Source organism: Ambystoma mexicanum, unplaced genomic scaffold, assembly GCF_040938575.1.
Source record: "Ambystoma mexicanum isolate Mex_15411 unplaced genomic scaffold, UKY_AmexF1_1 Mex_scaf66, whole genome shotgun sequence".
NCBI classification, from domain to species: Eukaryota; Metazoa; Chordata; class Amphibia; order Caudata; family Ambystomatidae; genus Ambystoma; species Ambystoma mexicanum.
This window is the reverse complement of record NW_027182484.1, coordinates 1,030,360-1,044,619: the sequence shown is the minus strand read 5'-3', so window position 1 is coordinate 1,044,619 and position 14,260 is coordinate 1,030,360. Positions and strand designations below refer to the sequence as shown.

At 37.9% G+C, this 14,260-nt stretch overlaps 6 non-coding genes across 6 annotated transcripts; all 6 read right to left on the bottom strand.

Annotated features, from left to right (window-relative positions):
* Positions 1–221: 221 nt before the first annotated feature.
* Positions 222–293, bottom strand: TRNAC-GCA (transfer RNA cysteine (anticodon GCA)). Its single transcript has one exon. It is a non-coding gene; the product is annotated as a tRNA-Cys (tRNA).
* An 882-nt stretch (positions 294–1,175) lies between these two features.
* Positions 1,176–1,247, bottom strand: TRNAC-GCA (transfer RNA cysteine (anticodon GCA)). Its single transcript has one exon. It is a non-coding gene; the product is annotated as a tRNA-Cys (tRNA).
* An 881-nt stretch (positions 1,248–2,128) lies between these two features.
* TRNAC-GCA (transfer RNA cysteine (anticodon GCA)) lies at positions 2,129–2,200 on the bottom strand. The gene has a single exon. It is a non-coding gene; the product is annotated as a tRNA-Cys (tRNA).
* Positions 2,201–3,081: 881 nt separating this feature from the next.
* TRNAC-GCA (transfer RNA cysteine (anticodon GCA)) lies at positions 3,082–3,153 on the bottom strand. The gene has a single exon. It is a non-coding gene; the product is annotated as a tRNA-Cys (tRNA).
* A 2,738-nt stretch (positions 3,154–5,891) lies between these two features.
* TRNAR-GCG (transfer RNA arginine (anticodon GCG)) lies at positions 5,892–5,963 on the bottom strand. The gene has a single exon. It is a non-coding gene; the product is annotated as a tRNA-Arg (tRNA).
* A 1,818-nt stretch (positions 5,964–7,781) lies between these two features.
* Positions 7,782–7,853, bottom strand: TRNAC-GCA (transfer RNA cysteine (anticodon GCA)). The gene has a single exon. It is a non-coding gene; the product is annotated as a tRNA-Cys (tRNA).
* Positions 7,854–14,260: the final 6,407 nt, after the last annotated feature.

Below are 14,260 nucleotides of genomic sequence, written 5' to 3'. Positions count from 1 at the left end.
GATCATATCACCAGTAGAAATTGGGTGAATGTAAAACACAGCTTGTATCATATGAAGAAATCCTAAACAGCTTAATGGTGTTTACCCTATGTTTCAGGTGATGATCAGGAGTATTTCAAATGTAGAAATGTGTTGCTTCATTACATAAAATGCTAAGATTGTAAATGTTTTTTTCAATTTATTTAATAAAAAAATATTTCTACAGGTAAAACAGTTGAACAAGGGGACACCCAGATTTGAACTAGGGATCTCTTGATCTGCAGTCAAATGCTCTACCACTGAGCTATACCCCCAGTTCTGAAAAGTCCACCTTTATTAATTCAGTAATATGTACAAAGTGCAAGCAACATGCAATCACCATCAAAGCAATGCATTTTCAGCCACCAAACCCTCCTTATAAGTATATGGGGTGCGAAGGATGTCCTTTATCTGCCTTGGTAAAATACAGTGAGGTTTCCATTGCAAGAATTCATACATTTCGTATCACATGTAGATCTTGGAACATGGAAAAAAAATCTTTTGTCAAATACACAAATTCTGCAAAATGTAACTGCCTCTCTACTGCAGTTTGTTGATTTTGTGCTAAGAGCATAGTTAAACCCAATTGTTCATTTTTTTGTATATGAAATGATGATATATCCTATTGTTTCTTACAGTGCATTGGGTTGAAAAACATTTAAACAGGATCTATTGAAAAGGGTATATGGTTATGAAACAGGGACGTCTTGAACTACACTCCTACGCTCTACCACTGACATAAACCCTTCAATGTTGAAAACTGCCCTTTTTTAAAAAGGTGATAGAGTGGGTGACTGTATGGAACTTGTAGAACTAATGACATCAGTGCACTTCTGGTCAGCTGTACAAATTAATACAGTTCATTAAGGGCATATTATTGGTTTCCACCACAGTTTTATAACATTCATTTGAGCTTCCAATGGACTATTTCAAACTGATAATATCACCAGTAGAACTTGGGTGAATGTAAAACACAGCTTGTATCATATGAAGAAATCCTAAACAGTTTCATGGTGTTTACCCTATGTTTCAGGATATGATCAGGAGTATTTCAAATGTAGAAATGTGTTGCTCATTACATAAAATGCTAAGATTGTAAATGTTTTCTTCAATTTATTTAATTAAAAAAATATTTCTACAGGTAAAACAGTTGAACAAGGGGGCACCCAGATTTGAACTAGGGACCTCTTGATCTGCAGTCAAATGCTCTACCACTGAGCTATACCACCAGTTCTGAAAAATTCACCTTTATTAATTCAGTAATATGTACAAAGTGCAAGCAACATGCAATCACCATCAAAGCAATGCATTTTCAGCCACCAAACCCTCCTTATAAGTATATGGGGTGCGAAGGATGTCCTTTATCTGCATTGGTAAAATACAGTGAGGTTTCCATTGCAAGAATTCATACATTTCGTATCACATGTAGATCTTGGAACATGGAAAAAAAATCTTTTGTCAAATGCACAAATTCTGCAAAATGTAAATGCTTGTCTACTGCAGTTTGTTGATTTTGTGCTAGGAGCATAGTTAAACCCAATTGTTCATTGTTTTGTATATGAAATGATGATATATCCTATTGTTTCTTACAGTGCATTGGGTTGAAAAAGATTTTAACAGGATATATTGACGAGGGTATATGCTTGTGAAACAGGGACTTCTTGAACTGCACTCCTATGCTCTACCACTGAGTTAAACCCTTGAATGCTGAAAACTGCCCTTTTTTAAAAAGGTGATAGAGTGGGTGACTGTATGGAACCTGTAGAACTAATGACATCAATGCACTTCTGGTCAGCTGTACAAACTAATACATTTCATAAAGGGTATATTATTGGTTTCCACCACAGTTTTATAACATTCATATGAGCTTCCAATGGACTATTTCAAACTGGTCATATCACCAGTAGAACTTGGGTGAATGTAAAACACAGCTTGTATCATAAGAAGAAATCCTAAACAGTTTCATGGTGTTTACCCTATGTTTCGGGAGATGATCAGGAGTATTTCAAATGTAGAAATGTGTTGCTCATTACATAAAATGCTAAGATTGTAAATGTTTTTTTCAATTTATTTAATAAAAAAATATTTCTACAGGTAAAACAGTTGAACAAGGGGACACCCAGATTTGAACTAGGGACCTCTTGATCTGCAGTCAAATGCTCTACCACTGAGCTATACCCCCAGTTCTGAAAAGTCCATCTTTATTAATTCAGTAATATGTACAAAGTGCAAGCAACATGCAATCACCATCAAAGCAATGCATTTTCAGCCACCAAACCCTCCTTATAAGTATATGGGGTGCGAAGGATGTCCTTTATCTGCCTTGGTAAAATACAGTGAGGTTTCCATTGCAAGAATTCCTACATTTCGTATCACATGTAGATCTTGGAACATGGAAAAAAATCTTTTGTCAAATGCACAAATTCTGCAAAATGTAACTGCTTCTCTACTGCAGTTTGTTGATTTTGTGCTAAGAGCATAGTTAAACCCAATTGTTCATTTTTTGGTATATGAAATGATGATATATCCTATTGTTTCTTACAGTGCATTGGGTTGAAAAACATTTTAACACGATCTATTGAAGAGGGTATATGGTTATGAAACAGGGACTTCTTGAACTACACTCCTACGCTCTACCACTGACATAAACCCTTCAATGTTGAAAACTGCCCTTTTTAAAAAAGGTGATAGAGTGGGTGACTGTATGGAACTTGTAGAACTAATGACATCAGTGCACTTCTGGTCAGCTGTACAAATTAATACAGTTCATTAAGGGCATATTATTGGTTTCCACCACAGTTTTATAACATTCATATGAGCTTCCAATGGACTATTTCAAACTGATAATATCACCAGTAGAACTTGGGTGAATGTAAAACACAGCTTGTATCATATGAAGAAATCCTAAACAGTTTCATGGTGTTTACCCTATGTTTCAGGAGATGATCAGGAGTATTTCAAATGTAGAAATGTGTTGCTCATTACATAAAATGCTAAGATTGTAAATGTTTTCTTCAATTTATTTAATGAAAAAAATATTTCTACAGGTAAAGCAATTGAACAAGGGGACACCCAGATTTGAACTAGGGACCTCTTGATCTGCAGTCAAATGCTCTACCACTGAGCTATACCCCCAGTTCTGAAAAATTCACCTTTATTAATTCAGTAATATGTACAAAGTGCAAGCAACATGCAATCACCATCAAAGCAATGCATTTTCAGCCACCAAACCCTCCTTATAAGTATATGGGGTGCGAAGGATGTCCTTTATCTGCCTTGGTAAAATACAGTGAGGTTTCCATTGCAAGAATTCATACATTTCGTATCACATGTAGATCTTGGAACATGGAAAAAAAATCTTTTGTCAAATGCACAAATTCTGCAAAATGTAACTGCTTCTCTACTGCAGTTTGTTGATTTTGTGCTAAGAGTATAGTTAAACCCAATTGTTCATTGTTTTGTATATGAAATGATGATATATTTTATTGTTTCTTACAGTGCATTGGGTTGAAAAACATTTTAACAGGATCTATTGACGAGGGTATATGGTTATGAAACAGGGACTTCTTGAACTGCACTCCTATGCTCTACCACTGAGTTAAACCCTGGAATGCTGAAAACTGCCCTTTTTGAAAAAGGTGTTAGAGTGGGTGACTCTATGGAACTTGTAGAACTAATGACATCAGTGCACTTCTGTTCAGCTGTACAAATTAATACATTTCATTAAGGGCATATTATTGGTTTCCACCACAGTTTTATAACATTCATATGAGCTTCCAATGGACTATTTCAAACTGATCATATCACCAGTAGAACTTGGGTGAATGTAAAACACAGCTTGTATCATAACAAGAAATCCTAAACAGCTTAATGGTGTTTACCCTATGTTTCAGGATATGATTAGGAGTATTTCAAATGTAGAAATGTGTTGCTCATTACATAAAATGCTAAGATTGTAAATGTTTTCTGCAAATTATTTCTACAGGTAAAACAGTTGGACAAAGGGGCACCCAGATTTGAACTAGAGACTTCTTGATCTGCAGTCAAATGCTCTACCAGTGAGCTATACCCACCTTTCTGAAATGTTCACCTTTATTTATTCAGTAATATGTACAAAGTGGAAGCAACATGCAATCACCATCAAAGCAATGCAATTTCAGCCACCAAACCCTCCTTATAAGAATAAGGGGTAGAAAAAATGTCCTTTATCTGCCTTGGTAAAATACAGTGAGGTTTCCATTGCAAGAATTCATACATTTTGTATCACATGTAGATCTGGGAACATGGAAAAAAAGTTTTGTCAAATGCACAAATTCTGCAAAACGTAACTGCTTCTCTACTGCAGTTTGTTGAATTTGTGCTAAGAGCTTAGTTAAACCCAATTGTTCATTGTTTTGTATATGAAATGATGATATATCTTATTGTTTCTTACAGTGCATTGGGTTGAAAAACATTTTAACAGGATCTATTGAAGAGGGTATATGGTTATGAAACAGGGACTTCTTGAACTGCACTCCTACGCTCTACCACTGAGTTAAACCCTTGAATGCTGAAAACTGCCCTTTTTTAAAAAGGTGATAGAGTGGGTGACTTTATGGAACTTGTAGAACTAATGACATCAGTGCACTTCTGGTCATCTGTACAAATCAATACATTTCATTAAGGGCATAGTATTGGTTTCCACCACAGTTGTATAACATTCATATGAGCTTCCAATGGACTATTTCAAACTGATAATATCACCAGTAGAACTTGGGTGAATGTACAACACAGCTTGCATCATATGAAGAAATCCTAAACAGCTTAATGGTGTTTACCCTATGTTTCAGGAGATGATCAGGAGTATTTCAAATGTAGAAATGTGTTGCTCATTACATAAAATGCTAAGATTGTAAATGTTTTCTTCAATTTATTTCTACAGGTAAAACAGTTGGGCAAGGGGGCACCCAGATTTGAACTAGGGACCTCTTGATCTGCAGTCAAATGCTCTACAACTGAGCTTTAGCCCCATTTCCGAACTGTTCTCCTTTAGGTATTCAGAAATAAGTACAAAGTGCACGCAACATGCAATCACCATCAAAGCAATGCATTTTCAGCCACCAAACCCTCCTTGTAAGTATAAGGGGTACAAAAGATGTCCTTTATCTGCCTTGGTAAAATACAGTGAGGTTTCCATTGCAAGAATTCATAGATTTCGTATCACATGTAGATCTGGGAACATGGAAAAAAAGTTTTGTCAAATGCACAAATTCTGCAAAACGTAACTGCTTCTCTACTGCAGTTTGTTGATTTTGTGCTAAGAGCATAGTTAAACCCAATTGTTCATTGTTTTGTATATGAAATGATGATATATCTTATTGTTTCTTACAATGCATTGGGTTGAAAAACCTCTTAACAGGATCTATTGAAGAGGGTATATGGTTATGAAACAGGGACTTCTTGAACTGCACTCCTATGCTCTACCACTGACATAAACCCTTGAATGCTGAAAACTGCCCTTTTTTAAATAGGTGATAGAGTGGGTGACTGTATGGAACTTGTAGAACTAATGACATCAGTGCACTTCTGGTCAGCTGTACAAATTAATACATTTCATTAAGGGCATATTATTGGTTTTCACCACAGTTTTATAACATTCATATGAGCTTCCAATGGACTATTTCAAACTGATAATATCACCAGTAGAACTTGGGTGAATGTAATACACAACTTGTATCATACAAAGAAATCCAAAACAGCTTAATGGTGTTTACCCTATGTTTCAGGAGATGATCAGGAGTATTTCAAATGTAGAAATGTGTTGCTCATTACATAAAATGCTAAGATTGTACATGTTTTCTTCAATTTCTTTCTACAGGTAAAGCAGTTGGACACAGGGGCACCCAGATTTGAACTAGGGACCTCTTGACCCGCAGTCAAATGCTCTACCACTGAGCTATACCCCCAGTTCTGAAATGTTCACCTTTATTTATTCAGTAATATGTACAAAGTGGAAGCAACATGCAATCACCATCAAAGCAATGCATTTTCAGCCACCAAACCCTCCTTGTAAGTATAAGGGGTACAAAAGATGTCCTTTATCTGCCTTGTTAAAATACAGTGAGGTTTCCATTGCAAGAATTCATACATTTCATATCACATGTAGATCTTGGAACATGGAAAAAAATCTTTTGTCAAATGCACAAATTCTGCAAAACGTAACTGCTTCTCTACTGCAGTTTGTTGATTTTGTGCTAAGAGCATAGTTAAACCCAATTGTTCATTGTTTTGTATATGAAATGATGATATATTCTATTGTTTCTTACAGTGCATTAGGTTGAAAAACATTTTAACAGGATCTATTGAAGAGGGTATATGGTTATGAAACAGGGACTTCTTGAACTGCACTACTACGCTCTACCACTGAGTTAAACCCTTGAATGCTGAAAACTGTCCTTTTTTAAAAAGGTGATAGAGTGGGTGACTGTATGGAACTTGTAGAACTAATGACATCAGTGCACTTCTGATCAGCTGTACAAAGTAATACATTTCATTAAGGGCATATTATTGGTTTCCACCACAGTTTTATAACATTCATATGAGCTTCCAATGGACTAATTCAAACTGATAATATCACCAGTAGAACTTGGGTGAATGTAAAACACAGCTTGTATCATATGAAGAAATCCTAAACAGCTTAATGGTGTTTACCCTATCTTTCAGGAGACGATCAGGAGTATTTCAAATGTAGAAATGTGTTGCTCATTACATAAAATGCTAAGATTGTAAATGTTTTCTTCAATTTATTTCTACAGGTAAAACAGTTGGATAAGGGGGCACCCTGATTTGAACTAGGGACCTCTTAATCTGCAGTAAAATGCTCTACCACTGAGCTATACCCCCCTTTCTGAAATGTTCACCTTTATATATTCAGTAATATGTACAAAGTGGAAGCAACATGCAATCACCATCAAAGCAATGCAATTTCAGCCACCAAACCCTCCTTCCTTATAAGAATAAGGGGTAGAAAAGATGTCCTTTATCTGCCATGGTAAAATACAGTGAGGTTTCCATTGCAAGAATTCATACATTTTGTATCACATGTAGATCTTGGAACATGAAAAAAAACATTTGTGAAATGCACAAATTCTGCAAAACGGAACTGCTTCTCCACTGCAGTTTGTTGATTTTGTGCTAAGAGCATAGTTAAACCCATTTGTTCATTGTTTTGTATATGAAATGATTATATATCTTATTGTTTCTTACAGTGCATTGGGTTGAAAAACATTTTAACAGGATCTATTGAAGAAGGTATATGGTTATGAAACAGGGATTTCTTGAACTGCACTCCTACGCTCTACCACTGAGTTAAACCATTGAATGCTGAAAACTGCCCTTTTTTAAAAAGGTGATAGAGTGGGTCACTGTTTGGAGCTTGTAGAACTAATGACATCAGTGCACTTCTAGTCAGCTGTACAAATCAATACATTTCATTAAGGGCATATTATTGGTTTCCACCACAGTTTTATAACATTCATATGAGCTTCCAATGGACTATTTCAAACTGATAATATCTCCAGTAGAACTTGGGTGAATGCACAACACAGCTTGTATCATATGAAGAAATCCTAAACAGCTTAATGGTGTTTACCCTATGTTTCAGGAGATGATCAGGAGTATTTCAAATGTAGAAATGTGTTGCTCATTACATAAAATGCTAAGATTGTAAATGTTTTCTTCAATTTATTTAAAAAAATATTTCTACAGGTAAAACAGTTGAACAAGGGGGGCACCCAGATTTGAACTAGGGACCTCTTGATCTGCAGTCAAATGCTCTACCACTGAGCTATACCCCCATTACTGAAAAATTCCCCTTTATTTAATTCAGTAATATGTACAAAGTGCAAGCAACATGCAATCACCATCAAAGCAATGCATTTTCAGCCACCAAACCCTCCTTATAAGTATAAGGGGTACAAAAGATGTCCTTTATCTGCCTTGGTAAAATACAGTGAGGTTTTCATTGCAAGAATTCATACATTTCGTATCACATGTAGATCTTGGAACATGGAAAAAAAACTTTGTCAAATGCACAAATTCTGCAAAACGTAACTGTTTCTCTACTGCATTTTGTTGATTTTGTGCTAAGAGCATAGTTAAACCCAATTGTTCATTGTTTTGTATATGAAATGATGATATATCTTATTGTTTCTTACAGTGCATTGGGTTGAAAAACATTTAACAGGATCTATTGAAGAGAGTATATGGTTATGAAACAGGGACTTCTTGAACTACACTCCTACGCTCTACCACTGACATAAACCCTTGAATGTTGAAAACTGCCCTTTTTAAAAAAGGTGATAGAGTGGGTGACTCTATGGAACTTGTAGAACTAATGACATCAGTGCACTTCTGGTCAGCTGTACAAATTAATACATTTCATTAAGGGCATATTATTGGTTTCCACCACAGTTTTATAGCATTCATATGAGCTTCCAATGGACTATTGCAAACTGATAATATCACCAGTAGAACTTGGGTGAATGTATAACACAGCTTGTATCATATGAAGAAATCCTAAACAGCTTAATGGTGTTTACCCTATGTTTCAGGCGATCATCAGGAGTATTTCAAATGTAGAAATGTGTTGCTCATTACATAAAATGCTAAGATTGTAAATGTTTACTTCCATTTATTTAATTAAAAAAATATTTCTACAGGTAAAACAGTTGGACAAGGGGGCACCTAGATTTGAACTGGGGACCTTTTGATTTGCAGTGAAATGCACTACCCCTGAGCTATACCCCCATTTCTGAAATGTTTACCTTTATTTATTCAGTAATATGTACAAAGTGGAAGCAACATGCAATCACCATCAAATCAATGCATTTTCAGCCACCAAACCCTCCTTATAAGTATAAGGGGTACAAAAGATGTCCTTTATCTGCCTTGGTAAAATACAGTGAGGTTTTCATTGCAAGAATTCATACATTTCGTATCACATGTAGATCTTGGAACATGGAAAAAAAACTTTGTCAAATGCACAAATTCTGCAAAACGTAACTGTTTCTCTACTGCATTTTGTTGATTTTGTGCTAAGAGCATAGTTAAACCCAATTGTTCATTGTTTTGTATATGAAATGATGATATATCTTATTGTTTCTTACAGTGCATTGGGTTGAAAAACATTTAACAGGATCTATTGAAGAGAGTATATGGTTATGAAACAGGGACTTCTTGAACTACACTCCTACGCTCTACCACTGACATAAACCCTTGAATGTTGAAAACTGCCCTTTTTAAAAAAGGTGATAGAGTGGGTGACTCTATGGAACTTGTAGAACTAATGACATCAGTGCACTTCTGGTCAGCTGTCCAAATTAATACATTTCATTAAGGGCATATTATTGGTTTCCACCACAGTTTTATAGCATTCATATGAGCTTCCAATGGACTATTGCAAACTGATAATATCACCAGTAGAACTTGGGTGAATGTATAACACAGCTTGTATCATATGAAGAAATCCTAAACAGCTTAATGGTGTTTACCCTATGTTTCAGGCGATCATCAGGAGTATTTCAAATGTAGAAATGTGTTGCTCATTACATAAAATGCTAAGATTGTAAATGTTTACTTCCATTTATTTAATTAAAAAAATATTTCTACAGGTAAAACAGTTGGACAAGGGGGCACCTAGATTTGAACTGGGGACCTTTTGATTTGCAGTGAAATGCACTACCCCTGAGCTATACCCCCATTTCTGAAATGTTTACCTTTATTTATTCAGTAATATGTACAAAGTGGAAGCAACATGCAATCACCATCAAATCAATGCATTTTCAGCCACCAAACCCTCCTTATAAGTATAAGGGGTACAAAAGATGTCCTTTATCTGCCTTGGTAAAATACAGTGAGGTTTTCATTGCAAGAATTCATACATTTCGTATCACATGTAGATCTTGGAACATGGAAAAAAAACTTTGTCAAATGCACAAATTCTGCAAAACGTAACTGTTTCTCTACTGCATTTTGTTGATTTTGTGCTAAGAGCATAGTTAAACCCAATTGTTCATTGTTTTGTATATGAAATGATGATATATCTTATTGTTTCTTACAGTGCATTGGGTTGAAAAACATTTAACAGGATCTATTGAAGAGAGTATATGGTTATGAAACAGGGACTTCTTGAACTACACTCCTACGCTCTACCACTGACATAAACCCTTGAATGTTGAAAACTGCCCTTTTTAAAAAAGGTGATAGAGTGGGTGACTCTATGGAACTTGTAGAACTAATGACATCAGTGCACTTCTGGTCAGCTGTACAAATTAATACATTTCATTAAGGGCATATTATTGGTTTCCACCACAGTTTTATAGCATTCATATGAGCTTCCAATGGACTATTGCAAACTGATAATATCACCAGTAGAACTTGGGTGAATGTATAACACAGCTTGTATCATATGAAGAAATCCTAAACAGCTTAATGGTGTTTACCCTATGTTTCAGGCGATCATCAGGAGTATTTCAAATGTAGAAATGTGTTGCTCATTACATAAAATGCTAAGATTGTAAATGTTTACTTCCATTTATTTAATTAAAAAAATATTTCTACAGGTAAAACAGTTGGACAAGGGGGCACCTAGATTTGAACTGGGGACCTTTTGATTTGCAGTGAAATGCACTACCCCTGAGCTATACCCCCATTTCTGAAATGTTTACCTTTATTTATTCAGTAATATGTACAAAGTGGAAGCAACATGCAATCACCATCAAATCAATGCATTTTCAGCCACCAAACCCTCCTTATAAGTATAAGGGGTACAAAAGATGTCCTTTATCTGCCTTGGTAAAATACAGTGAGGTTTTCATTGCAAGAATTCATACATTTCGTATCACATGTAGATCTTGGAACATGGAAAAAAAACTTTGTCAAATGCACAAATTCTGCAAAACGTAACTGTTTCTCTACTGCATTTTGTTGATTTTGTGCTAAGAGCATAGTTAAACCCAATTGTTCATTGTTTTGTATATGAAATGATGATATATCTTATTGTTTCTTACAGTGCATTGGGTTGAAAAACATTTAACAGGATCTATTGAAGAGAGTATATGGTTATGAAACAGGGACTTCTTGAACTACACTCCTACGCTCTACCACTGACATAAACCCTTGAATGTTGAAAACTGCCCTTTTTAAAAAAGGTGATAGAGTGGGTGACTCTATGGAACTTGTAGAACTAATGACATCAGTGCACTTCTGGTCAGCTGTCCAAATTAATACATTTCATTAAGGGCATATTATTGGTTTCCACCACAGTTTTATAGCATTCATATGAGCTTCCAATGGACTATTGCAAACTGATAATATCACCAGTAGAACTTGGGTGAATGTATAACACAGCTTGTATCATATGAAGAAATCCTAAACAGCTTAATGGTGTTTACCCTATGTTTCAGGCGATCATCAGGAGTATTTCAAATGTAGAAATGTGTTGCTCATTACATAAAATGCTAAGATTGTAAATGTTTACTTCCATTTATTTAATTAAAAAAATATTTCTACAGGTAAAACAGTTGGACAAGGGGGCACCTAGATTTGAACTGGGGACCTTTTGATTTGCAGTGAAATGCACTACCCCTGAGCTATACCCCCATTTCTGAAATGTTTACCTTTATTTATTCAGTAATATGTACAAAGTGGAAGCAACATGCAATCACCATCAAATCAATGCATTTTCAGCCACCAAACCCTCCTTATAAGTATAAGGGGTACAAAAGATGTCCTTTATCTGCCTTGGTAAAATACAGTGAGGTTTTCATTGCAAGAATTCATACATTTCGTATCACATGTAGATCTTGGAACATGGAAAAAAAACTTTGTCAAATGCACAAATTCTGCAAAACGTAACTGTTTCTCTACTGCATTTTGTTGATTTTGTGCTAAGAGCATAGTTAAACCCAATTGTTCATTGTTTTGTATATGAAATGATGATATATTTTATTGTTTCTTACAGTGCATTCGGTTGAAAAACATTTAACAGGATCTATTGAAGAGAGTATATGGTTATGAAACAGGGACTTCTTGAACTACACTCCTACGCTCTACCACTGACATAAACCCTTGAATGTTGAAAACTGCCCTTTTTAAAAAAGGTGATAGAGTGGGTGACTCTATGGAACTTGTAGAACTAATGACATCAGTGCACTTCTGGTCAGCTGTACAAATTAATACATTTCATTAAGGGCATATTATTGGTTTCCACCACAGTTTTATAGCATTCATATGAGCTTCCAATGGACTATTGCAAACTGATAATATCACCAGTAGAACTTGGGTGAATGTATAACACAGCTTGTATCATATGAAGAAATCCTAAACAGCTTAAGAGTGTTTACCCTATGTTTCAGGAGATGATCAGGAGTATTTCAAATGTAGGAATGTGTTGCTCATTACATAAAATGCTAAGATTGTAAATGTTTACTTCCATTTATTTAATTAAAAACATATTTCTACAGGTAAAACAGTTGGACAAGGGGGCACCCAGATTTGATCTAGGGACCTTTTGATCTGCAGTGAAATGCACTACCCCTGAGCTATACCCCCATTTTTGAAATGTTCACCTTTATTTATTCAGTAATATGTACAAAGTGGAAGCAACATGCAATCACCATCAAAGCAAAGCATTTTCAGCCACCAAACCCTCCTTATAAGTATATGGGGTGCAAAGGATGTCCTTTATCTGCCTTGGTAAAATACAGTGAGGTTTCCATTGCAAGAATTCATACATTTCGTATCACATGTAGGTCTTGGAACATGGAAAAAAAATCTTTTGTCAAATGCACAAATTCTGCAAAATGTAACTGCTTCTCTACTGCAGTTTGTTGATTTTGTGCTAAGAGCATAGTTAAACCCGGGGGCGTGGCTTGGCGGCCATGCGAGAGTGAGCAGACTCCGAGAGGCTCCCACCAGATCCGACCAAAGATCCTGAGAAAGGCGTATATTAGGAAAAAAAAAACCCAAACAAACGCCAGGGAAAGGCGTCGGAAGACCCAAGGCACACACGGGAGAAGACCCGACGAAAAACGGAGGCCAGAAGAGCGAAAACGAGAAGAGACAGAGACGCGCGGCACCACCAACAAAATGGCGGGCGCGCAGCGCTGAAAAAGAGACCCGCGTCTCAACACACGAAGAAGGCCGAAGGGAAGGAGTAGAACCGGGCGAGATAGCTGATTAACATCCAGCGCAGGCAGGACCGAAATACCACCAGAGTGGCAGAAATCCGAGACGCCAACTGCAGAGATAGCCGCGCGACACCGACCCGGAGAAGGTGAAGACGGCGCGGCTCAAGAACAGGAAGCGGCCCACGGACCGGAGCTGGAGAACAGCTTTCCCCAGCCGATGCGGAGACGAGCAGCGGCAGCGGGGGCCTAGCGGAACAACGAAAGAACCTGAGCGGTGAGGCAGCGGAGGCGAGGGGCGACCCACAGACCGAGCCCCAGAAGAGCGGAGGTGAGCGTCAACGGCGGAGAGCCAACAGAGCGACGCAGGACCCCGAGAGACGAGGCGGCGGAGACTGGGAGACGACCCGTGGACCGGACCAAGAGAGCCCTCCCCTGACGCGGAGGAGTGTAGAAGCGGCGGAGGCCCATCAGAACAACCGGAGAGCCCGGAAGGCGAGGCAGAACGGATCGAAAGCGGCCTACAGACTGAACCGAGGCAGATTCCCTCGCGTCGAAGCGGAGGTGAGCAGCAGCAGAGCAACGAGGGATCCCACAACGAGAAGAAACGGAGAGCGAAGAGCGATCCATAGGCCGGACCGCAGAAGAGCCTCTCCCGACCGACACGGAAGTGAGCAGCAACGACGGAGACCCAGCAGTGCAACGAGGGACCTCGAGAGGAGAGACAGCGGAGAACGAGAGGCGGCCCACAGACTAGACCCAAAACAACCCTCCCCCTGCCAACGCGGAGGTGCGTAGCAGCAGCAGCGGAACCCGATAGGAGAAGCAGGGAAGAATACGAGGCAGCCCACAGATCGGATCGTTGAAGAAGAGCCCTAACCTGCCAGTCCGGAGCGGAACCGAGGGAGACAGCAGATCAACGCCCAGCCCAAGCAGGATCGGAGCATCACCCGACCGGCAGCGAGACAAGGCACCGACGGCAGCAACAGGAAGAGAAGCCCGAGACAGCACTACAGAAACAGCGCGACACCAAACGGGGAAGGAAGAAGGCGCCGAGACCCACGGACAGGAAGCGG